The sequence below is a fragment of the Cyanistes caeruleus genome, chromosome 12 (genome assembly GCF_971803275.1).
Source record: "Cyanistes caeruleus chromosome 12, bCyaCae1.hap1.1, whole genome shotgun sequence".
NCBI lineage: Eukaryota > Metazoa > Chordata > Aves > Passeriformes > Paridae > Cyanistes > Cyanistes caeruleus.
In genome coordinates this window covers 10,759,533-10,787,008 of record NC_141712.1, presented here as the reverse complement: position 1 = coordinate 10,787,008, position 27,476 = coordinate 10,759,533, and the positions used below count along the sequence as shown (strand labels likewise).

The 27,476-nt window shown below is 38.2% G+C and overlaps 1 long non-coding RNA gene across 1 annotated transcript; it reads left to right on the top strand.

The window, feature by feature from the left end:
- Positions 1-1,081: 1,081 nt before the first annotated feature.
- Positions 1,082-18,304, top strand: LOC111934351 (uncharacterized). Its single transcript, XR_002867170.2, has 3 exons — positions 1,082-1,183; positions 15,374-15,521; positions 16,323-18,304. It is a non-coding gene; the product is annotated as an uncharacterized LOC111934351 (long non-coding RNA).
- The last annotated feature ends 9,172 nt before the right edge of the window (positions 18,305-27,476 follow it).

The following is a 27,476-nucleotide window of genomic DNA, read 5'->3' as shown; positions in this document are numbered from 1 at the left end:
CTTTGGAATACAGTGAATTAATACCAACTGAAAGTTTTAAAGTTCATCTTTACCTTCACAACAACTTCCAGCTCTTAGTAAAACCAAGAAATTTTTTACTTAAAAACCCCCTAGAAAACTAAACAAAACCCCAAAAATTTTCATTTAAGCCTGACAGACAGAAGGGATTTGTGTTGTTGTACAGCACCAGATAAAAGCAGCATCTAGAACTGTGTTTCAGTTGCCAGGACGACAAACCAGTGCCTCACACTCAGACTGTGAGGGAGATCAAACCATATATGATGGATCAGCTCAACCACCAGCCCCAGCGACAGACAGCAGGGCTAGGGTGATCTCTGGGTGACGCTCCTACTTGATCTGAAGGAAAAATATAGAGTCACACCTATTTCCAATGTAATCTTTAATTCTTAGAGCTTTTTGTAAGGAGATGAATTAAAAGATGCATCCAGATATTTTTACAATTTGCAAGCCACTGGCTTTCCTCTTGCTCTGCCACTCTGCTCATGATATGAAATCTGCTTTGTAGACTAAACCATCTAAAGCCATCTGAAATCAGAAACCATGCCTTGCTGAGTGACTGATGGCAGAGGCAGAAGGAATAGGTGCAGGGCAGCACTTGCCCTTCTCCCATCTCCCAGCTGGTCCCATCCTGGTGGGTCACAGAGAGACAGACCAGTCCTATCAGCAAATGGGTGAACCCCCTCTGCCACAGTGTTCTCGTTCATGCTGTCCCCAGTGCAGATGTCAGGCCATAAACTCGGGCTCCAATACGAGCAGACCCTCTGGGGAAGGTACAAAAACTGTGTCTCATTCCAGCTCTGTGTCCTCTGCATGTAGAGAACATCAGCTGGTGCTGAGGCACAGTGCTGGGTCCGAGGTGGGGTCAGTAATTAATTCCAGCACTGGATGCTGCTACAGATAGGATGAGTTTATGCACAACGAATTTAATTAGGTTCTGGTTTCTCTTTACTGTTTCATCAATTAGCGTGAGCACATAGTGGTTTGTAAAAGGATCAATAGGGTGGGGTTTTAATTACTTAGAGAACATTGTTTACATTATTTATCCCAGGGTCAGTGAGGTGGTTTGTGTTTGTAAAGAGGGAGTTGGAAGCTAAAGGGCTGCTGCAGCAGCTCTGGTGAGGCTGGTTAACCTCTCATTGTGTAAGGAATGCTGCTCACGTGAGTAAGTGCTCAGTAGTTTTGTCAAGAGATGTAGATAAATGCTGCCTAGAAGTAATCAGTTTCTTTAGTTTCATTCTGCATAAAGAGTTTCTAACTTTAAAGACTCTTTTCATGAATGGGAAAATATGAAATCAATTCCATTTATCTGAATGAATCTTTCAGTGAGCTCAGGGTTTAGTGTGGGGGCACTGCAGGCAAAATGTAACAAATGCAGCAGTATAAAAATGATTAAAGCATGATGAGCAAGGTTATAGAGATAAAAATGAGTGAGAGAATTGGAAAAGTGCAAACAAAAAATCTGTGTGATACTAAAGGTTTTGTCTATTTTTCGTGTTTACTTCTTCAGTGTTCATAATTTTTTGGTCCATCATCAATCACTGTCAATTTGAAAAAGTGCTATACTTAAGGTCATTTATTCAGGGCTATTGGAGGCTAAAATTATGCAGTTTCAGTCAAATATACATGAATAAAGACTGTCATTTCTGATTAATGACATGTGACTTCAGTGTCTTACAGAATCATCTTGCCATCCAAGCTTTACAAAAAGGTTATTATGTAAAGCCTCTTCCATAATATATCTACTTTTCCTCTTAGAACACTGCAGAAGCCATTTTGCCCACATTAAAATCAGTGCAGATATCCCTTACGCCAGTGGTAATTACTCCACAGATTTGGAGCTTGCCAGAATAAGTAAATTTTTGTGGAACTCAAAATTGCATTACTGAGGATGATTACCAAGCTTGTGGGTTTTGGTGCTGTTTCAGAGTTTGCTTTTTATTTTAGCTTTAAGAGAAAGCCTAGTCTTTTATTGAGAAAAAAATATCTATAGGAAACACTAATCTTATGCAATGCATTCAAAAACAACACCACATATGGCATTTCAGCATTAATTACTGTTTTTCATGATTCACCATTTCCTAGTGCACGATGTGGCCCTTGTGTGTGTTCTGAGGAAGGAGAATGGGTGAGTTTAAAAACTTTAAGGGAAATGTCAGAAAAGGAGAGAGAGGATGGAAAGGAGAGGCAGCCGTGCCAGGGGCTGCAAGAACTTTCCCCCAGCCAGTGTGTGCTGGTTGGAGCTCCCAGGGAGAATGTCCTGGCTGCCTGTGAAGCAGCGTGGGGAAGCACAGTGTGCCATATGTGCTGTTACAGCTACTTCTCACTCCTGCGAGTGGACCCATATAGCAACCACCACACAGGCTGGCTCCTCCAGAGCTGTGTCCTCATTCATGGACAGATCATCCCTCTTGCAGTAAAGCTTTGTTCTGAGGGAAAAGAGAGGGAGTTTCTTTCTCTGCTGTTCTGCCTCGTGTTGCTTGTGGCAGGGGCAGAGTTTAAGGTCATGCCAGGAGCTTTGGTGTCTGCAGGTACCCAGAGAAGATGCTGCAGGGAAACATTGTGTGCTGATGTTAGGGCTCCTCTCTTCAGTGCTTCATGGTATCAAGAGAAACCTTAATGGTTTCAAACCTCCAAATTTCCATTTCTACAGCAGGTGTGATAGTGGTAAGGCTGCAGCTGTATTTATTAGCCATCAGAAACTTCTATCCTGGTGGTGTTGCTGGTAAAAGGTGCTGCTCCATCAAAATATTTAAGGGCTTTTGCTGAAGTCTGGTTCTTGCATAGAAACCTGGAATGGTTTTCCTCTTTCTGAAGGGCATTTGCAAGGCACACTTCTTCACTTGGATAGCCATAAAACAGAGGAAAGTATGACAAAAATGGGACTATCAGAGCAATTGGAGCTACTGCTGAGAACCCAGTTGCCCATAGAGCTGAGCAGGCAGTAATGCAACTCCCACACTGGGTCATCCTTTAAAATCATCTTTTACTTCCCCTGGGTAGAAAAGAATGTGCAGTGAGCAGGTATTCCTGCAAAACACCCTTCCCTATCCCTTCTTTTCTCTGTGTGCCTACATGTATGGCTCAATACCAGCTAACTAGGTGATCTCAGCTGCTATATGGGCTTGCATTTTCTAGGAGGAGAATTTTCTCGTCTCACCTTAAGCCTTTGGTAGCAGTCCCCAGCTTTTCTGGGAGGGGGCAGGTGGTGCAGGAGGCTCCCAGTGCTGTGCTGCCCATGCACTGCTCACAAGCCTGGGACTCCACACTGCTGCTACTGTTTGCTGACTGTGGTGAGCCCTGTGCTACAGCTCTGTGTGGCTCTGCACACAGTAATAAAAACTGACTTGGGATAATCCAGTAGAAAGGCCTAACAGCCCAGTGAATCGATATTTATCATATCATGTCAGAACAGAGCTATTGGTGCACAGTCTCCCCTTGAAACCTTCTAGTTTTACTGCTTATTGCTTTTAACTATGGTTTAAAAGACTAGAATCTGTAATTTATATGCATTCCATACTATGAATGAAGGAAATTACAATATTAAGTACAAAAACTAATATGAGGATTTTTTTTTTAAAAAAAAAGATAAATATTTCTTTAAGATGTAATTTTTTATATTTCTCAAAAAAGCTAAAGTAGATTTTTTTTGTGGCTGTGTAGATGCACAACACATTACACCTCTCCCTTTCTATTTTGTTTGTTCTGTTCCTTTAGCTTTGTTTACAGTGTCCTTTGACTTAGATGGAAACAGATTTTTCAGAGCAATTGTTGAGACAGACAGAATGCTCCTTGGGAACTGTATTTCCAGCCCCATGAGGTGCCAGTGCTGGTGAATGTGCTCTGAGCTGAGTACTTGGGAAGTGACTGATTCCTGGTCCATGACAAACAGCTTTTGGGTGGGACGAGTTTGAAGTGTGCAGCATCTCCAGGAGGCTCTGTAAGCCAATCTCATAGCTGCTGTTTTGTTTCTAAATGCTGATTTTGTAAAAAGTCAAAAGCAATGTTTGAGAAGTTACTGAGGTGCTGTCCTTTACTTTCCACCCCAATCAAATGAAGGTTCAAGTATTATCCCTGCATGCTGCAGATTTTGATCATTATCCAAATGGTCAAATAGAGTAGGTTCTGTGGAAACTTCCCTAAAATGAACAGTACTTGTCTGAAAGAAAAATGCTATTTTGTTCAATTTCTTTTGTATTTATTGTTCGTGGTGCTGTTACTAGAGAGACCCACACATTTGGGTAGGAGGGTTATGCAGTGTTTAGTGGTCAGGAGCTACAGACATAGAAAATGAGCTGATTCAATAACCTGTCACCTTCTGCTGAGTAAGTGATGTGTTATGGCAATGTAATTGCACAGGGCCTGAGTGGATGCAGAACATCCCATCCCAAAACCTTTTTCTGTTAGGGCATAGCAGTGGCTCCATGGGTGGGCATGCATTTTGGGTATTACACTACTATGTAGTGTACCTCTGATGACTTTGGCTGCTGTCACTGCTTAAATTTATGACTGTGTTTCTTGTGAATTTGTCACATAGAATCAGGATTTGTTAATATATGTATATGTGTGTTAATGTCAGTGAAATATGCATGCACACACACTTACAATGTCTGTTATATGCCTTAGTGTTAAATTAATAGCAGAATTAATAGATAAATTTATCTAATGCAAAAAGAAGAAAGAAAAAGTAGTGCTCAAAATGTGGAGGTCTTTCTAGGAAGATAAATTACATTAAGAGAGATAAGATCAAGAAGAAAAATAATATCACACGCGAAGGGAAAAAGATTTTGAGAGATCAATAGACAACAACAGTAAGAGGAGTAAGAGGAATGTGAAAAACCTCCTATTTGCATTGTATATTATGACATTGTCCCATTTTATGCTGTTTTTTCTCTGCAAATCAAATGGTATCCAGAACCATGGCATGATATAGTTGAATCAACTGTCATCAATTTTGTTTAAGGACTACAACACAGGACATCTGTAATATAGGACTGTTCATATTTCTTGTGGTTCTGATACTATTAAAGCTACTTAAGTGTCATGACATGTTTATTTATGAGATCATCAAAGCCACTTAATAACTTTCTCTTGGTTACTTGTTTACATCTGTGTAATACAGAGCCAGATTGTGCAGCCCACAGCCACATCGGTGAGCACTTTCTCATGCAAGTTGTGCCACTGACATAAGGGTTTCACAATCTGGCCCATAATGTATCAAAATACACTAGGCCAAGATCTTATCACTTACAACCATGCAAATCTGGCTTTAATCCATTTAAGCTCCAAGTTAGGTACCTAGATATAAATCAGTGATATTTCACTGGCTTCAGTATTTGTTTCAGCAGAGCTGCTCTGATTTACACTGGGAAGATCAGGCCCATTAGATTTGCAATTTAGAAATGCGTTTGCTCCGCTGGATGTGTAAATATTGCAATAGCCAAAATTAACATAGCCACAAAGAAAGATTATTTTCAACACTGGCTATTTAAAATATCTCTTTGCACAATATAAACAAAGAGAATTATGTCAGAGCTAGAAGCAAGAAGGTTTAAGAGTCGCATATGTCTTAACCTTTACACTGGCTATGAGTACATCAGTTCCTACAAGATGAACTGCATTATAAAGTAAATAGATCTGCTTTAAAGAAAGGTCAGGACACATGTTCTGCTAAAATCTAATTTCAGTCTATTGCCCTATAACCTACTGCTCTCTTGAATACAACAGATATAATAGTAAAGAGCCTGCATTTAATTATCTGTGATATAAAGCCTCCTTATCCTCCTGAGAATATTCACAGGGATAATAGAAGGTATTCTCAAAATTCTGTATTTACCTCTGTATAGTGAGTGCATTCTGTTTTAACTGTCTTTCTTGCTTTCTGGAAGTGTTATTTTAGCACCTCTTGTACCCTTACTTCAATTTTATATTACTTTTATGTCCTGAAAGCCTAGATTGTTTTATAGACCCAAGCAAACCCTATTGCAGTGCCATTAGCTAGTGGTAGGTTCCTGTGAGTGCAATAAGAGCAAGCCTTGCTCCTCATCCTTATATGCACTAACTGTTTGCACCTGCCTGTTTTTAAGATGAATTATATTAGGATTCAACGGCTTAATAATAACCTTAATTTTGTCTGGTTAAAAGCCAGAAGAGCTTTAAAGCTCTTTAAAGTGAAGAGAGCTTGCCACAGTGTCAGTGTTAGCCTGGCAGAGGAACACCTACAGATTAATACAGAGTTAAGTAAAAGGATAATTTAGATGGGCTTAGTCATATTATAACTGATGTGCCATGCAGTCCTAAATCAAGATGTCATTTGGGAAGGAGATCGATGGTAAGTTAGCTTTCATCAGTGATCATTCAAAACTGGCCCAAAATATTTAAGCAAACTTCAGGAAACAAAAGAGAAAAACACCTGTCTATGGTTCAGGTCTACATGAGAACATTTTTGTCCCATGAATGGGACACTGCAAACTGATATGTGAAAACTTATCTTATAAACTGGTATTAAACTGGTCTAATTACTGAATACATCAGAGTAATTCCATCAAGATCCAAGAGCAGAGGATCAGGCCTGAACTGCCCAGAATGATTCCTGGATCCCAGGAAGTACTGTCCTGGAGGATGCTTTGAAAGTAGATGGCCCCTAACAATTACCATTTTAGCAGGGTTTAAGAGGTTGCTAACTTGCTTTTTGCAGGTGGGTAAGGATCCCCTCTCTGTAGTTTGACTCCAGAAAGTGACTGAGCTGACCACATTCAGAGCAATCACTTCTGCCTTTGTTCCTCCATCCAGCATCAGCCCCACTGTCTTAAGATGGTTGTTTAATATGTAGCTGAATTAAAACTTCATATATTTATAAATATACTTCCCTGAAGTCTTTTTCATTGAAGACAGTGATAGTAATTTAAGGTAATTTCTGTCATCATTTGGAACTCATCATTCATGGTGAAGTCCAGGATTTTGAAAAATTAAATTACAGAAAAGGAAAGGAAAAAAGGAAAAGGAAGGAAAGGAAACAGGATGGCTTCTAAAGCTGTCTCAGGAAAATGAATAGCCTGAATTCCTCTAGCTGTCAGTATCTTGGGGATTGGCTTGGAAATGCCTATGAAATTGTTACACAAAAAGATGTGACATTCTCTTTGCTTATGCAGTGTCCTAATGTGTTATTGTCTTGTTGGAACACTCTGCTTCAGTAGAGTTTATGGCAGAAGATCATTGTAAGCACATCACTTTGGGTGTAATGGCACAGCTGGTGTTATACCTGTGAAGGTCCTCCCTGCTGCCAGCCCCTCGTAGCTGAAATTCAGAGGTCTTTGTAGGCACCAAATGATTAAATCTTTTGCTACAGGCTCTGTGTGCTGATGAGCTTAAAAACACTATTTGAATTTTTCAAGGAAAAAAACCCTGAACCAACTAAAAAAAAAAATAAAAAACACAAAATAGTAAATCCTTATGTCAGTTGTTTCTGTCTTGCTGTTTCTCAATTTCCTAGACATGTATCTCCAAAAAGGCTCCACACCTGGTGAAAAGTCACAGCACAAAGTGACTTTCTGGGACACTGGCAACTGCATATTTATTTATACATTTATTTAACCTGCTCTGTCTCTTTCAGGGATCCCCGTGGGTCCCACTTTCAGTCTGAGATTGATCTGATCCCTTTTTAGAGGAAAAGGGCTGAGATGACCCACCTGGGGCAGAAGAGGGGCTTCAATCGACCTCCCTTGTGGGTGTGTGGTTTTGGGTTTGGCAAGTCCATAAAAGTGTTTGAGTCTGGTGCAGTTTGGAAGAAGAAAAGATGTGAAGGCATGTGGCTGTGCTGGTGGAGCTGCCTTAATCGTACCCAAAGGAGAATGATAAATTCCACCTAGAAGCAAGAAAAATGCCACTAATTCTCCTTTAGGGAGAATCTCTATAACTAACTTTCCTATTCCGGTGCAATGAGACCTAGCAGTCTCTGCAGAGACTCCTGGTTTTACTGTTTCAAATTTTCTTGGAAACCTTAATACTTCCACACAGGAGAGTTCCTTCTGGGGCATTAAAATACCGATCCCAGGACTTCCCTTCCATTTCTTGCAAAAATAATGGTAATTACCAAGAATGAGTAGCAGGTTCAGTGCTTATTAGTCTTACTTTTTAAAAATCTGAAACAAATGTTTTTATTCCACTGTAACTGATCATTTTAATTTCCCTTCTTTGTCTGTAATAAAAATTGATGTTAAAGGATGCCTGAGGCAGTGTAATGAGAAAATGAAATTAGTTTTTCAGTTGGCTGGTCAAAAGCATTTTATACATGATAATAAACAGTTTATTTTACTCTTTTGCTTATGACATAATAAATGATAAAAACATTTTCCTGAAATAGATATTGCCCACTTTTCCACAGAGAGCTCAAGCTGGGATTTTTCCATTCATGAAGTCCCATAACTCTAGGAACTGTCTGCTTTCTTGAGCTACTTTTCTTAACCTTTTTTTGGGTGGTACACAACACTGCATCTCCACACTGAGCATGGCCAAAAGCTCAAGGCTTTTTTTTTCCCTTTCTGAAAACCTTTTTAGGAAGTGCTGGGTCGATTACCCAGGAGTAAATCTATGTCAAGGCATTTCTGAGGGGTGTCTCAGAATTTTGTGTAGTATCCTAAAAGCCATGCCCAGCCCTGCATTTGAATCAAGTGGTGCTGGTTCTTTTGCAAACGTTGGAGCCCAGGGAGAGCGTGAGCAGAGCTGGACGCAGCCTGGCGGTCCCACTGCGTGAGATGGGAACCTTTCCTTAAACTTGGGCAGGGCGGGAAATCAGGCTGTTAATGGTTTGCATAAATCCTTGACTGCCAAACTATCCAGCTTTCTGAAGTCATATTGAACATGTTTGCAGATATAGAGGAAAAGAAGCTTGGTTGTTGTTCAGGGGTCAGTGGAAGCCTGTCCCATTTCAGCTGCCTTCCCCCACATTCATCCTGTGTGTGGATTGTAAAAGCTTTTCTTTATGAGGCTCTTTCTGATGTGAACATATGAGACTCATTGGTTTGTTTAGATTGCTTTAGATTGATTATAGTGGCTTCTTCAAAGCAAGAAATCAAAACAGGTGAGTGGTGAGATGAACACATAACATATTGATAAATGTAGTTACATATATGAAATGGGCAAGAAAAAGAGAAAAAAAGCTGAGTTTCTTGTACATGATTCTTACAGTTCTTGACAGCTTGAACTCCCACATGCTTGAATAGTTCAATACTGGATTAGTGTGATGTCTGCTTGGTGGATCCTGTGGGGCATAGGCTCAGCAAGAGACACATCATTCAGGATTTTTGGGACAGCTTATAAAGTGTGCAACTGTACCAGCAATCCCACTCCAATCAAAGTCAAACTTGAGGATGGAACAAGAGGAGGGGGGGAAGAGAGACACTTTCTTATTTATGCTCCTATAATTTATTTTCTAAACTGTGATTAGTCCATTTCTACAGGATAGTGCCAAAGAAGTATTTATTTGTAAAAGAATATGAACTTCATAGAGCAAGCTAGAACATGCCTTATTAGCAAGAAAGAAAAGTAGAATGGACATGTAAACACTGAACTGAAAGCTTGATTATGTATTTATTTTTACTAAAGCCCATGGCAAGGCTGCCATTATGTTTAATAAAGCCAGGAGACTTCCTATTAACAGCAGGGCCTGATCTTTTTCCTATGCTCAGGCAAAAAAGAAATATCTCACTAAGGTACATGTACAGCTTTTTTGTAAATGGAAAATGGCTCTGTTAAATTGCTGCATTTGGTGAGAAAGAAATTCTGTTGTAAAAAAAATATTGAAATCTTTGCAATCTTAACAACCACACCATTAATGTTAATATTCCAGTTAACATTTATTTATTAACTTTTATTATGTGCCAAGATAGTTTACACTAGAATAATAAAGGTTTAACAACAAAGAACCTGTTTGCAAATTCCTACTCATAAACCTTATCCCACTGATGTTACTAGGAGTGTTCAGGAAAGTGAAAGCTGTATTTTTGGTCAGATGTGCTACATCTGTATGATGAGTGAAAATTTAATATGTGGGGTAAGTGTATGTTAGAAACAGAGCTGACATTATGCTGCTCATGCATCCTTCAAACCAACACAAGGCCTAATGCAATACATAGAAAATGAATATAAAGATTTAAAATAAAGAATGCTTTAAATTTATGTTTGAACTCCTCAAGTGGTCACCTGCTTGAGTTCCCAAGGGCAGCCCCAAATGCCAAGGGTGGAGGTATTTACAGATGTTTGTGTCTGTCCTCAAAAGTCTCAGCAGGGAGAGCCATTGTGTTTCCCACCCTTCATGGGCTGCCCAGTGCTCCCTACTGAGACCATCACACCATTCCTCTGTGCCAATATCTTCCACAAACTTTTGAAGACTACTGCTGATCTCCCCTCAGCGCTCCCTCCCTCTGTCTCACTTCTTCCTGCTCATCAGTGCAAGTTTAATTTTGATTCTTGAAGTGAGTGGAATTCAGCCCAGGTACCTCTTCTCAGCAGGATATTATTAGGATAATTCAATAGCAGAAATGATTAACAAGGAGTACAGTAATCTGTTCATTCTTTAATACTCTTGAATCACAATGTATCTGCTGGTACAAATGCAGAATACTTGGATGGATTTTTAGTGAGTTTCAGAGGCCTCTGCTGACAATTACAAAACTTGGTTGGAAACATTAATTACAGATATCTCACAGCTTTTAGGAAGCAGCTCACTGGCTTTCCAGGTAGCCGTGTTCCTTTTCATAAGTGTGAGGAAGTGCAGGAACATGAGAAAAAATACAGCCCTTATAAGCAAGGTCCCTTTTCTGCTGAACAGTGGGCATTTGTGTGTCCAGTGCATCCCTGCTGTGATTATAGCTGATTATAGCTACACTTTTCCAGCTCTCAACCCAGACCTGAAAAGGTTTTTCCTTGTTTTGGCTCTAGCACAGACTTAGATATGGTGAAGAAATACAAAATTTCAAATCCAGCTGATGCATTAAGACTGATTCCTAAACTCCATCAAACTACAAATGAGTTATTTTTGTCATTCCAGATATCTTTCCTGCGTGTGATCTAATTTCAGAGGTGGTGAATATTCACTTGTTGCATGTAGGTAAAGCCTTAGGAAATAAGGGCCTTGTTACCCCAGTAAAATGATGGCTGAGGCCTGTAGCTGAGGCTGAGCAGAGCAGGGGAGAGTGGCTCAGCCGGGGTAGCGAGAGGTGAGCTCGTGCCGCGTGCCCACGTGGCTGGGGCTTCCTGTGCCTTAAAACTGTGTGAACTGCTAACCTGCTTAAAATGATTAAAATGGCCTGGTTTTTGTAATAAATCAGCTCTCCTTTGCACTGACTCTGTCTCTTTGCCTTGTATATTCACTCTTAAATTCCTCAAGGTTACAGCCATCCAGGAATTTCCTTCAGATAGACAGAAGGTGTTTTAGAAAGCATGATCACTGTGGTAGCAATAACAAACATGTATAGAGCTATAATTAAAATGTGTTTTCTTTTCTGTAGATATTATTATTTTTTTTTTCCCTTCAGTGGTGAAATTTGAAGAATTTTCTGAAGAAAACATCATTCATGCTTTGTATTCCTAGCTTTTATAAGAACTTAAATTCTAAATTACTGGAAGTTTTTTTTTTTTCTAAGCAAGAAACGTGGCTATTTCCTAATTTTCTTGAAAATGAACAAATTGACGTTCTAGTAAAAATAACTTCTTCTTCTGCTTAGCATTTAATATCAAAGTTTCATTTTAGATATATTATTCCTCAAACATTTTAATTAATTTAAGTGTTTTTCATAAGTTTTATGACAACTTGAGTTACAAATTTCACCTGGCTGCCCCTCATGAGGTGTGCAGAAGAGGTCATGGTGCTTCCCACATATCTCTGACTTTCAATAGTTTTCCGAGGCCAAGGATGAGTAGACTGACCTCCCTTTTACTTTAAAACTCAATTAAAGAAAATAGAAATCTGGGAGCTAAAAATCAAACTTGTTTTGGAGAGGAAGCAGCCACTTTTTGGCGCTGAATGTTGTTTCTCCCTTTCCGGCTCAGCCCCCACTCATGTGCGGTGTCCATATGGATGAGGTTTATGGGAATATATGCTCTTCTAACATATCAAAATATTTACCTTGTGCATTTCAGTGCAACATCATTAATTTTACTAAGCTCCCATTCTCTGTAAGTGCCAGCTGTCTTTGGGTTTCCAAGGCACTCGGGTCTGATAAGTGAGCTCTTGTGTTAGCGCTGCGACGGTCAAAGGTCCGTGTCAGGTCAAGACCTCTGCTCTGTGGGAGAGATAAACTGATTTAAAACTACCAGAGGAGACAAGTAAAACGGAAAAATGGAATTTATAAAGCTTATGAAATGTCACAAGATGTGTTGCAGTCTTTTGGACAAATGTTGAACGCAGTTAACCTGAAGGAAAAGGGGGAGATAAAGGATCACCTGCTACTAGAAAAAGATCTGTTTGGTGCTAAGGATGAGTAGGACTTAATGAGATCTTTTTAGCAGCATCAGCAATGATGTTTTGATTTTTCTTGATAGAAATTAGAAAGGTATAACTAGGAACATTTTTTTTCCTCTACAGATTCAGTTTGTAAGCTTTATTTAGCACAATAAAAAGTGCAGAGAAATAAACCTACCATATTTAATTTGAGTTCACGGTAGAACGTTTGTTAATATTTGTCTTTTTTTGGTTAAGTGGGTAAATCACATAGCTATTAAATCTGCAAGATATAAATCACATTCAATTAAATGATAGCTAAGGTACTGTGGCAGGCCTGATTAAATTGGTGTGTTAGTAAGTTTATATACACAACATTCGTAGAACAGCATCTCTGATATGTGCTGTGAAATTGAAAAAGAAGTTTGTTGGAGTCTCAGCCGTGCAAATGTTGCTGCCCCATGTTGGATACAAACCCCAAACCTTTGGACAGTCTGGTCTGAGCAAGCCCTGCAAGTTCTCCCACCTACATAACAAAGCCCCTGTGCATCCTGGTATTTATTTGTGTCATCTGCTGCCACAGGAGACAGCAGGAGACCTGGCTGTGCAGTGATTCACCCCTTTCCTCTTCAGAAGGCTGGGCCACTGGGGAGGCTCTCACTGGAGCGAGGGAAAAGGAAACAGCCTTTGGAGCTAGTCCTTGATGCATTTCAGAGCAGGATTTAACAATGGATGTTTGCGGATTCAGAAGAACAAGCACTGCCTCATCTCATCTGTTTTCACAAATATAGAGCACTTGCCATAGAAGTTCAAATGCCACTTTTAACATCTTTTAAAATCAAATCCTATGATTAGGATTCAGTGGAAAAATTCATGCTGGAATTAGGATTCTTTGTCAACTTTCAAATCTGGCATAGTATTAAATATGTGATAGCAGATTTGGCATTATCTTTTCTCAAATGGTTTTCCTAAGGTTTCTTGAAGTGAACAAGTGAAGGTATTAGAGAAAGTTGAAATAGTTAAGAAAATACAACAAATTTGGGATCAGTTTAATTTCAAACTTATTGTATACATTGCAGTAATAAATGTCTATCACTTTTTTCAGTTTTGCATTTTAAGACATCTGTGATCACCAGCAGGAACTGTTATAAAGCTGTGTAATAAATCATTCTTGCAGAGTTTCCATCCATCCCAAAAAATGGATCAAAATAAGATCATTTTTTTTCCTTGTCTTAATAACATTTTGCACATTTGATTAGTAGGAACTGGTTCTGCAAAAATCTATACTAAATAAAATCTAAGGAAAATGTTTTTGTTTGAAATTTGAACAGTGAAGTCAATAGCCGTTCAATCTTCAAGCATTTTCTGAGGTATTTTAAGATGGTGTCATAAACTTAGCAGAATTTGTTTTTGAATTAGAACAAAAGATTTTGGTTTTTTCCTCTCCTGTAAGTCATTTGCACAGGAATAGAATTGCTGGTAAATGCAGCCTGAGACTTGCATAATTCCCCTTTTCTAAGGCAGATACAAGAGTCTCACAGTTGCAGCCTCTCCCCAGGTACACCACGCATGGATAGCTTTTGTTTCTGCTCTGCCAGCCTTTCCGGCATATACAAAGTAAAATTGCATTATCTTGGCACTTCCTATTTTAATTTCTGCATGGCTAGATTGCTTTTCTCCTCCATTTTTGTTAAGAAGGGCTGGAATGGTGCAGAGTTTTGCTAAGCTTTTCCAGGAGATGTTTCTTGCCTATCAAGAAAATTGGGCAGAAGCCCGATCAGACAAGTGTGCACATTTGCCATCTTGCTCTGCTCTTGTGGTGCTGACTCCTTTGTCAGGGATAATAACATCAGGGAGATGACCTTGTGAGGTAAACCACACATTTATTCAGTCTCTAAGCTCTGCTAGCATGTTGGTTGAAGTATGATCTTTGTCAAGCCCAGAGATGTAATTACCCTGAGAGTTAATGCTAATTGGTTTATTGAGTTTAATTGGATATCATTAAAAATACTGTCGTCTTATGCTGGAACTAAGACAATATTCTCTTAAAGGAAGAATGATGATTCTTACTTCATCATTCATCTATAACCTTGGTTTTACATCATTATTTCACAACAAACTTGGATGAACAAGGTCCACCATTGAGAACATTTTATTTTTAGTTCTGCCTACTACTCTTAACCTTTCCCAAAGTTTTGGATGAAGAACTTGATAAAACATTTGATGATATTGCTAAGGTTAATTACAATTTCAGCTATGGCAAGAGACATGCTATAAATGATTTAAAGAATAATAAAACTATAGAGGTCAAAAGAGCTGACAAAGGAGGTTTTAGTCATCATAATGAATTGGAATAATTAGACAGTTTTAGTGATGATTATCCAAAATTAACATGTGATCTCACAAAAAAGTTTCAACTGCTCTTAGATTAGATTAGTGATAAGCTTTTGGAAAAGGGGAGGTTTATAATTAATAAGGTTATTTTTTCTCATTGATAGGACTGTAACTCAGTATGGTGCATCTTTTTTAAGGATACAGAAGTTTTGGTGGTCCTAGATAAAGACTGAGGTCTAGTTTTTGCTTTGGGTGCAGACAGTCGAAAAAGTACAACATTTGGACTCATTTACTTGTAATTAGGACAACAATTAAAAAGGCATAATCCCCTTTTTGGGGGGTCAGAGTGATAAAAAAATAAATCTTAAAGTAGCAGGAGAATATTGGCCTTATGGTCAGTTAATTATGACCGGAGAACTAAAATTTTGTGGAAGTGTCCACAAAGTCCAACTCTTTTTTGCTCCTTAGAAATAATTCAAGCCCCTTCTCCCTTCCCCCCAGCTCACCCCATTCAATTTTTTTTCTGCTGCTCCACTATTAAAAAGGATTGACCTGGACTTTCTTCTGTTTATTTCCTTTCAGATGTGATAGGCCTTGAGCAGAGTCCCAAATCCCCCTGTTCTGCTGAAAATGTGCACTTGGTGGTGATGAGGACACCAGTAGCCTCTCTGCATTTGGCTACATCCCAACATGATTGATGCTGATTCCAGTCACATTCAGCATTTTGCAGGTAAAATTGGGTATAAATGGGGTAGCGTGTAGAAAATGGGGTATATTAAGCTTCCTATTTTTTCAGGATATGTGATGCTGTAAAGATAAGGATCACAGACTTTTAAGCCTTTCTAAAACTTAATTTAAGGTTTCTGTTTAATATTAAAAATGTGTTAGTATTTCATTCCACTCTTAAGGCCTCTTTAGCTGGTTCCCTTTAGTGTCTCTGGCTTGTGGTTACTAAGGCAACTCTGTATTTGGAGACAGGAATACAATGAAAATATGTTATTTAATTTAAATACATTTATGATGCAAAGGTTTTTTATATTAAAGATATCTAATGCATTGATGAATTTTATTTTATAAAACTTTAATTACGAAAATATTATAAATTCCAAAGGTTTAAAAACAATATTTAAACTTGAATCAACATTAAACAAATTTTCTCCCAGATACATGGGACAATGAGAACCCATATAAGAATAAACCAGTATTTAACATGAATTTCAAAAGAATTTCTATGGGAATGTCTTCATCCTTTGGCCACTTCCCCAGCCATACATTCCCCCATCTATCCTAAGAGAAAATCTTTATAACAGCCTTAAATCAGGTCACTGGGATCAGAGCCAGGCAAAACCCACCCTGTCCATCCCTCCTGCCATGGGGTTTTTGCAGGTGGGCCTGACAGAGTTGCTGGTGAAGTCATCTGAGTCCCATTTTGACTTTAGCTAAGTTTGGCTGACTGGAGGCTTTAAAGACATTCATTGTAAAGCAGCAGTAAGAATTTCACTGTTAAGCTTGTTTTCCTATTTTCTTGCAGGAAGTTGGAAGGATTTGAAACTCATCCAGGGATTTGAAACTTCAGCAGTTTCTCTTCCTCTGAAATACTTGAACCAGGCAAAGGAAATTTTCAGGCTGCATTATGACCTTAATTCCTCCTTTTTGCCCATTATCTCCTCATTATTGACCTATAATAAATATGAGTCCTTCAAGGACTTTTTTTCTCCCCAAATCTCTTTAAGAATGAATGCTAGCAATGTTGAATCAAGGGCATGGTGTCAAATGGAATAGTTTCAGGATAAGCAGAGTTTTCTTTGAATCTTGTTTAGATGGGTGTAATTTTTAAAAAAAAAAAAAAAAAAAAGGCAAAGCTGGAGTTTATATCTAAGAGTGAGCTGCAAGTTCCCATCATTTATTAACTCTTCTTTTCCCCCTATGTATCTTATAGCAAAGCTAACCATAACAGTATTGTATAATTTCCTGTGTAATATGTAGTGTGATAAATTAGACTACACAAGTGGCTATGTATGACCAGCAGCAGCAAAGAAGTTATATAAATAAACCAAAGTTAATTAAAATATTAGAAAATATAAATAATGTGAGGTTAGTGAACATTGTTTCATTTTAAATTAATAAATATGCAAAGGTAATGTTTATAATTAAAGCTATAATTTATCTTCATGCTCTGCCTGTTTAATAACAGTGGAAACATAATGTTACATGCAGAAATGTAGTAATAGATTTGTTTAGCACTGACATTATAAACAAATGTCTCAGTCTATTTATTCTAAGTTATGATACAGATTCTTTTCACATGCATCTGATGGCCTTTAAACCATTTAAAATGAACCACATTAATGTAATCTAATCTTGATACTGAACATAACATTTCAGTTTGAATTATCCAGAATCCATGATCCATTTTATTACTCACAAAGCACTTTATACACTTATGATAATGGCAAACCTTGCTCTGTTATTTAAATTCCATTTCAGATGGGATTTTTTTTATTATTATTTTATTTTTTAAAACATTTTTGGTAGTAAAATACAAATAAAGAAAAGTCAATGCTCAGTAAGCCCTTTAACAAAGCAAACAATTCAGCTTTTTATGACATTAGCAAATAATAAAGAAAAGATCTGACATTTACACTTGATGAAATTTTATGCTATAACAGAGATGAAGAAAATGGAATGGAAATCACACATGATAAAACCTGTCCATGAAATTCAGATGGGTCTTAAAAACAACCACTGCTAAATATTTTGGGAGCTTTCTTACTGTATTGAGATCCATATTATTTTACTGTCATTGAAAATCATTTCAACACATGCAAATTCTATTTATTTGGAATGATTCTGGTCAAATAATGAGGGTCTTCAGAGATTTTATTCCTATAAGGACCAGGGAAAGGTAACATGATATAGAATTAGTCAAAAGAGGTATGTAGGAATTAGAATTGATTTGCTCTCATAGAGAGCAAAGATCCAGGAATTGGATTTTACTGACAACTTCTGTAAATGTTCTTGGCATTTGCATTTAATGAATTGGATTTTAAATTCAAAGTATCTTATATTTATAGGTGGTCTAGATTTTCAACTTATGTGCCTGTGGCTGTATTTTCTGGTGTTGGAATGCGGCACAAGGAGCAGTGATGCATATTAATTTATTACAGAGAAACTTATAGTTAATCCACACTTTTCCATAGATGATATACTTTTGTGCATTAAAGTAGCACACACAAGACCTAAACCTGAGGTGAGCAGCTCTCACCTACCTTTAAATAATAAACTAGATTGATTAAACACTAGGTTAATTTTGCTAGACTCTGAAAGCAGAGTTCAGACTGGCTTTCCTCATTTATTTTGTTAGCAACATGATGGCACAGAGCTGCAGAGTCTCATATCCAGTGCATCCTCAAAGCCACACCCTGAAGATTAAAGGAAGATGGCTCTGTAGTGTGGTATCATGAATCAACTTATCTGATAAACTCACTGGTCTAAAATTAAAAAAAAATAAAAGGACAATAAAATATATTCTGTGTCTGAATACTAAAGAATAGAAAAGAACATTCTGGATTTTATGGGGTTGCTTTACTTCTGATGTGTCACAGAAATAAGTTCCGCAGAAATTGTTTGCATAAGGTCATTATTAATAAATTTCCATTTTAAAAAAGCATTTTTAGAATTATGTCATTCAATCCTATGGGAAAGTTTATCTTTTGAAAACTTCACCTTCAGTGTCATATCCAGCAGAATTTAATCCCTTATAAAAGTAATGTCTGAATATTTCTTTTCTCTTTGTATCTGCATGTCAGCAAGGGATTTCAATGAAGGCATAAAAGACTGAAATACAGCTGAAGTTATAGGGGGAAAAAAGCTCCTAATCACAGAGCTAAAATTACTGTAAGTGTGTTTCCCTATAGTAGAAAAGTAAGAAATGAACAAAACATCCAATGTAGCATGTGATATATAGAATTTACTCATCTAGCTAATAAACAAATAAATAATAAATAAAAAGGTAAATGTGATGGTGTATTTAAAAATGGTGTACAAGAAAGTAATGGAGGCAGATGTCAGACACTGTGATTTACACTGGGGCTCTCACTGAGGTTTTTGGTGTCTTGGACAGTATCTCTGTTGGGGTTTTGAGGCATGCATGCTGGTTTTAGCTAAGAACCTTTAGATTTAACCACAGAGGAGAATTTGGAATCAGGATCTTGTGGGTCATAATTTTCAGTCCTGAGGTTGGCTCTCTCAGTTGGGTTGAACAATTTATTTATCTGATTACCATTAAAACAGTCTTTAAAAAAAGGCATGCATTTTGTGTAACTTTTAATTGTCATTAGTAGGACATAGCAGGAGTATATTTATCTCACTATTTTTTAGTTTCATCATGACAAGAGGAAAGCCTCATAAAAGGATACTTTAAATACTGTATTTAAGGACAAAAAAGAAGAGAACATTCTTACAAGGAGTTAAGCAGCAGGCTTCAGCTGTATCATTGACTTTAAATGATCTTTTGTAACAGGAGACAAAACAAGAAAGGTACCTTCAGAAGTGGTACCACACTATTTTCATGTTGATTGCAATAAGTGCTGAGAGCAGAGTACATTCTTGGTAAAATCAATGTCTGTGAGGGAGAAAAAAATAAAAAAAGCAAAAAAATATAAAAAAAGCAAAAAAAAACCCACAAAAAAACCAGCACAAAGGCTTCAGGATTTATCCTTTAAGTGCTTCTCCAGGAACAAAGCCTTACCCAGCAAGGGCAGGAACAGTGGCCAGGAGGAAGGAGGTGGCCAACAGAAGGGCTGTGGTGGGGTGAAGGGGGTATTGCAACAGGAAGAGCATCAGGAGAGAGCATCTTCATTAATTCTATCATGTATTTGCTTTCTTAAATCTTCTTGTGTATTCATTCAGCCTTGATCCCATTCTGTAATATTGTTGCAAATTTATAGTAAACATCTCCCTTCAGGATAAGGAGAAAGAGATAAGCTTTAAATGTAAAAGAAATTAAAATAAAAACAGAAATTAAAATAAAAATAGGCCAAACCCCACTACAAAACAAAACATAAGAATTCAAAAACAAAATGAAAAACAAGAATCCCAAAACAAAGGGTAGAAAGCACCTGAAACTGAAAATCACAAAACTGAGATACAAAATCACCAGATTACTCCAGTGCTCTTTCACTAGAGAAATGTCTTTTCCTTTCTTCTTCAGCAAAATCTTTCCTCAGAATAATTATTAAGGCAGGCCTAGGGAACTGTGTTCATTTCAGAGCTTTCATTTTTAGAAAGACTGTTTAATATTTATATAAAGCTCATGTTAAGTTTATGCACCTGTCAAAATACTAAATTATGTGATAGTGATTGCAAAATGAGCTATTTATCAGACAGATGTCTCTACCAAAGCTGGCATGCACAGATCTGGAGGGGCAGGTCCCCCCTGCCACAGGGCACTGGTGCTTTATTTATGTTGGGGGGTGTGTTTAACCCTGCTGGCTCTGAGACCTGTGTGGGCTGAAGGAGCTCTGCCCTCACCACCACAGCATACAATAACTTTTTCTTGGCTAAAACTTGTGAAGTACAGGTATTCTGATGCTATTCTGATGCACAGCTTACCTTCATGCTTCCTACAGCATTCTTCAAAAGGTGCCTTGTTTTGGTATTGGGTTCTGCTTTCTCCAGCTGTGGTCTTAGGAGTGACAAAATAATGGGAGGATATGTTTTAAGTGGAAGACAGATGTTCTCATGGAATAACTCTATGACCAACAGGATTGTAGAATAATGGCTAGAGGTGTTAAAGCCTGACCTCAGCCAGCTGTGAGTTGGGGTTGAAATGTGCTGTTTGTTACTGCTGGGAATAGGTCAGAGTGTCAGGGCCCAGGTGAAGGGGCAGAGCTTGAGTGAAAGGTCAGAGCAGGAGAGGATGGAAATGTGACAAACTCAGGGCAGCAGTAACACCACAAACCATAGGAAGTTTAAGCAGTTTGCTGTAACTTTCACCAGATGTCTCTAAACTTGTGCCTTGCATTTGCTGGGGTTTTGCAGGACACCCATTGGCCTTGGTGGTGCCAATGAGAGATGTACAAGTAGTGTCCTATTTTCACCTTTAATAAACAGTCCCTGTGCCTCAGAAACCCCTGCATATGCATCTTAAAAAACGAGTATGGTGGTCCTGGGCTTTAGAGGCTTGGATCTGGCATCTAGAAAACAGCACTTCCTTCCAGCAAGGCTGATACAATATCCCACAGTAAAACACAAGGTCTCTATGTCCAAACTAATCTTGTGCTGCTTTTTTTTTTTTTGAAAAAAAGGTATTTATTTATGAAGAATAAGCTACATGGGCTTCACTCTGCTTTGGAGAGAAATTCTTTGTAAATATGACTAAGACTCTCTAATCCTTGCTATAATAAACTCCACTGATCTGAGCAGGTTTATATCACAGTTGCTACTTTTTAGCAGCACAGCGCTTCCTGCATGATCCATGGAACAAAATTCCTCACAGTGGGAGAAGAACAAGAAAAGGGAGAAGGTAAAATAACTGAATTCCTCCCTCAAATGCAAATCCATACCAGTCTGCTACTAATCTCCCTTGAATAGCTGAGCACTCAGAAATTAGGAGGAAACCAGCAGCCAGTAACTGGCTGACAAATCACCCCCTGTATTATCCAAACAGCTTGGCAAATAACTGGTAAACGTATGCTTGGAAGCAAGCAGTTGTTTTTAATAAGTCCTCAAATTCTAAAGTCATTAGGGAATTTTGTGAGAATTACTGAAATATATTAGCATAATAGAAAAAAATATACTGCATATCACTTGGGTGTAATGTGTAGCTGTACTTATTACAGTTACTTAATACATATGTTAAATACATTGGGGAGAGAAATAGTTTTTTACTCAGTTTACATTTGTTTTGGTTCTGTGTGATGGAATATGAATTACTGAGCTAGGGATATACCTATGGAAAAATACAATGCAGTAGATGCCTAATTATGACTTGAAGTGAAAATGAATTATAACTCAGTTTGATACTTCTTATGATTTGCTGCATCATAAATAGAAGTGATTTATTACTGTTTCACCTACTGCTCTGCTAGTGATGGATCATAATAGTAGATCATCATAATTTTGAAATCAGAACAGTGCTGGTTTTTTTCCATATAATTCAATTTTAACTCCACTACTGAGGTTGTTGAGTATCACAATCTATCTACTTTACATTACATTTTATTAGAAAGAAGATACGTTAATGTATCTGGTAGCTGTTCATTACTAACGTCTGTTTATGAGACTTCCCTATTAAACTGTCCAACATACCTTTTGATAGTCTCATTACATTTTCATCATGACCCACATGGCAACTAGAAGAAAAACAGATGACTAAGGACCAGGATTGAAAAGGAAGGCTTCCCCTTCTGAATGTGCTGTGTGTTTAAAGCAAAATTGCTGAACCATTATTGTAAAGTTTCAGATCAATATTGCCATAGTGCTCAGTGGTTCAACAAGACCCTTCTTGTATGCATTTGGTCCTCTGCATTGCTTTATATTCAGTAATTCCACATATTGTTCCCCTATTAAAGCAGTGGTGGTGGGTCTTATCCTGCCAGTGCTCTGGCAGTGGTACAGCTGGGGTGAGCACCTTCCCTTCCCCCTGAGTCAGGGTTTGCATGTGATCTCCTCTGCAGAGGGAAGCCTCTCATGAAGTAGGAGCATCCCCACCATAAATCCAATCTGTGGCAGGTACATGGAGCCTGAAATAATATTGACCTATGGGAGTTTATATGTAAAAGGTTCACAAAGTCCTACCTGTGGAAGACTGAGTCTCCTGTCCCTCTTGCTGCCAACAGATTCCCCTCACATTGCTATCATCAAGCTCCACTTTCTTTTTGATGCTTCAGCAACCTGTGCTCCCTTCTTGCTAAGGGCCCTGGCATGTGGCCATGGCTGAAGCAAGAATCACAGTGGCAGCTAATAAAAACTTTCTATGGGAAATAAACTTCACTCCCTAGGGAGCCTTCTCCAGCTCCACTGCTAGGAAGAGGAAGAGCTGCTGGAGGTTTGGGTGGAAGAGATCAGTCACCCTCAGCCACTGGTGTGTTTTCCATGCACAAACCCCTCACTGCTGATGGTGTTGGATTCTTTTTCAGCAGTGACTGCCTCATCTATAAATATAAGGCTGTGTCTTTTAAAAACCCATTTTATTTTGATCACCTTATTCATTTAGTCTGTGGCTGTGTCCAAAAACCTCTTGCTTTGGAGAGGACTGTGCTAGGACAAGCCTCCAGAAAGCATCTGACTATGGCAGACTGGCTGCCAGGGACACAGAGCAGTCACTGAGCTCTGCCTGGCCTGGGAGAGCCATGGCTCCTGGGGGCAGATGGGGGCTGCCCAAGAGGAGTGGGAAATGCAGGGAACATCTCTGCAGGAACAGGGTGACTGGGTCTGCAGGACAACACAGCCAGTGCCTGTGCACCTTTGCTGAAGTACTAAACCTCAGCTGACATTTGGGGCTTGGGAAGAAAGAGAGAGATCCAGAGAGCCTGTGGTGAGGAAATATTCATTTCTCAGATGTGTGTGTGCATCATGGCTTAAAACATGCAGTGGTTATATTGCTGAAAACTGTACTAGATGTCTTAGTCCTTGTTTTTTAAAGGCTATGAAGGATTAATTGAAAATTGGATAAATTATTTTGGTAGTTGGTTGTTATCTTACTTAAAAAAAAAAAGAAGAAAAATATTTAGCCTACCTCTGGCTTAACATTTAACAACTTGGTAGTCGCCTTCTTTCTCTATCCTGTGTCTGTGAGTAGACAACCTGGGTTCATTTCTTTGAAAGGAATTGTCTGAGGAACTGCAGTTCATAGAATGTTTGGGAATTACTTTCTGGCTGTTTACATTTGAAAACTGGAAGTGGTCTGCCTGGACATAACACCACCACCAATTTCCCTGACATCCTATCTGGAATACTTTTAATATTTGGGTGAATGAATATTTATGATTTAAAGAGCATTTTCTCTGAATATTCTGCAACATCAGTTCATAATATTTTTTATGACTGTGTCTGCCATTAACTTGTAAATATGTGGAAAACAGCCACAACCACAGTAATTGAGTGGTTGCATTTGCTCAGCCCCTTTTGTATCTGAGAGTTTCTGTCACCCAACAGCTGTTGGGAGGCTCTGAGAGGAGATAGCTGGTGTCAGACCCACTTCACAGGGACAAGCCACCAAGGCCCACTGACACCTGACAAAAGGAGGTGAGAATGGAGTGGGACAGGCTATCCTACCTTTGCTGCAAGGTGACTCCTAATTGCATCTGAATAAAATAGGAGAGCAAAAAAAGTAGTTTGTATCACGGTTGTCCCATTTTTGTGCTCTCTAGATAATGAGATGTCAGCCTCTGGAGCCACCTTTAGCATATTCTACATCTGCTGATTTCATTAAATGGCCATGAGAAGGAAGTACATTAACAAGTCAAAATAGTTTCACTTTTTCTTTCCCACTTTTAATTTATTTCGATGTCTTAGCCTTTGTACAGGAAGGGAAATGCATATTAAATTGTATATCCTATTCTTGTTTATTGAAGAAGAAAAAGCAAATTTGAGATTCTGAAAACTTTCACAAAGGCCAAACTTTAATGGACCTCAGAAATCTGGGAAGAAATGCATAAGTAAAACAGAAAGGAAGAAAGAGAAAATGCTAGAAGCACAAATGAAACTTGTATATATATATATATACAGTCTTAAAGCTCCTGCTTTACAACTGAATAAATAACTCCTTGAGCAATAATTTATTTTCATGCTGTTAATTAGAAGCATAATTAATTTTTGTAGATTATAAATAATAGTGTGCAAAATGTCATTCCCAGCAGATCAAACGGAAATAATATAAACATTCTTAAAAAAACAAGAGTAGCTTGCAATGTAACTAATGAAACTTGTACTAATGAAAACTATAAATTTGTGTCTGAAGCTAGTAATTTATTGGTAAAATGCAAGGGTTCATTAATCATTCTGCTTTCTCTTATACTTGGCACATATGGAAGGAAAATCTCTGTGTTTATCACTGCTTCAAATAAACAGTAGCATAAGTAGATTATTCCCAACAGAAATTTTTTTCCCACACCCTAATCTCAGAGCAATCATTCACTGATCTAAATGAGCAGTTACTTAAACCGCTAAGAAGGGATGCTAATTAGCTAAGGAAAACTAGGCAAGAGTATTTAATTTAAAAAAAAAACAAAAAACAAAACACTTTTTTTCCCTCTGTTCTCTTATTTCTAATGTTGTTTACTTCTGGCTTGCTTGGATGCTGTTTTCATGAGTGTCATATATGGGAGTGTCTTTTGAGAAGGACTTTGGAAGTTCTTACAAACTTCTTTCCTCCAAAGCTTTGGGTTTGTAGCCTCTGCTCAGCTGTGGTTACACCTCTCATTTCCCAGCAGGCTTAGGTAAGTACTGGGCTGAAAATGGGAATGTGTGAGTCCACTTTGCTCTCTGCAAGCAGGAAGGGTGCATCTGCATCTGCCTGCACTCTAAGCACTTTAAAACATGTAAATATTTTACTTTTTCTACAGATGCCTCATGTGCCCAGGTCCAAACAGCTCCTGACAAGCTATCTGCCTTAGAAAGAAATATCTTTTAGCCTTTGATGCCAAACAGAATTTGCGTCACATGATGCACAAATAACATCAGAACTGTGTTAGGCTTGTAGATAATGTTGGGTCTCTGCATCCTGGAAGCCTCCTCTGATGCTCTCATCAGAAGTGGGGAGAAGCAAATGACACTCATGGGACAGAAGGAAGGAGTAGTTTGTAGCCCAGCCACCAGAATCGTTGTTCCTACTGCCTGTCCTAGGAACAGACCCATCCCTCATCCACACCTCCAGCAGTGCTGAGGAGTCTTGGGATTATGGTCACTCTTGGCACAGGATAGGTGTTGATGTATTAATCTTGGGTCAAGCACATCTGCTTGTAAGTCAAATAACTGCACAATGGCTTCTTTCAGTAGATTTCTGACATTTCTGATCATTCTTCATCCACAAGTCTGTAGATTTTTGTGTTTGAGGTGCCCTGGAGATGTGAGTTGTCTTATTTTTTGCTGACTGTTGTCTTCAGTACTGTGAGCCCTGCTGGCAGTCATCATGTGAAGAGGGACAATAATCAACAAAATACTGGGGTAGCACAACATTTCCATGGATTAGAAATTTGAATTTCATCTTTTGGTATCATTTTACTCATTCTATTCTGCCTTGTGACTTGCCAGTATTGAGGGATGTAAGGAAGAGTCTTTTGGAAAATGCATGGACATTGTCAATAGGCTGCTAATGGCTGCAGGCAAGCTTTCAGAATTTAAATTTATGTATTTATTCCATTAAAAATGAAATTATTCTACAGAGGGGAGAGGCACTATGTAATAACAGCACTATTACTGAATGGATGGCACATACTGGATATGGATAAAATTCTGGAACTGTCTTACATCTCATGCCATCTCATTCATTCATCCTTGCTTCTAATTCCAGCAGACAAACAATGCTGTATAGGCATGACCTCATCTAAGATTTAGCTTATTTCCTCTTAATAAATTGTATTTCCTTTACATTCCCTTTTGCAAGCACAAGAATGTAATTCTCTCATACATTATCCTGCAAAAATCCTTCTACCTCAATTTTTGCTTTAATTTTTCAAGTAGAATTTTAATGTGTTTAAAGATATTTACAGGAGGGTTGGCAAAGACAAGATTTTAACAGATCTAGGTGTTAGAGATTTTGCTGATATTTCTAGAAGGCTGCAAAACTGTGTGTGAATGGTAGAAGCAGAGCTAAACGTTGTTGAGCCCAGGCAAATACATCGAGTATGTTCCTGCTTCCAGAGATTAAAAATCAAGCCCATGTAGAGTGTGTAGATTGGTCTTTGTTTAGCCTGTGAGCTGTGATTCACCAGTTTGTCATTCTGTTGAGTAGCCAGGCATTATTGTCGACCTTTGATGTATTCTCCATTAAAATGCATGTGCTGTACTTCTGGAGGATTGATGAGAGGTGGAAAAATTGAAGACGCAGTGGAAAGAAAACAGAGTAAGAAAGAATTCTCATAGGCTACATAGAAACAATTCATGTCAACATGTGAATAAATACTTCATTTACCTATGGCTGTACAAAAACCACAGAAAGACTTCAGTGCTCTGATGCATTTTGTCTTCAAAATTAGTAGCATAGAAAACAGCTCTAAACAAGAGCAAGACACATTTTGAACTAATTCTTTTGTGTTCAAAGCAATTGGATATCTGTGATAATAGGTTCTGTTCTTAACTCTGCCACAGGTTTATTTCAAGACTTAAAAAGATGTTGCAAAAAAGTCTATGTTTCTCCTTCTCTATTGGTACAAAAAATATGAATCTCATTAGGAAGTTGTTAATTATAATTTCTTAAATACTTTGAGGTCCTCAGAGAAGAGTACTAAAGACATGAAAAGAAGTATTATTTTATAGAGACTTTACAATTGGGCCTAAATTCTCTGACTTTAGGGATAGATTGGTTTATGACAGATTCCTTCACCTGTTTGGTATAACTGCTATGAAAACTAGAAGGAAAAACAGCTTGAATTTGAGAAAACATACTAACAATCTATAGATTTGCATAAGTATTATTTTAAATTCTGACCTCCAGATGAGATCTACCATTGGATAGATGCAT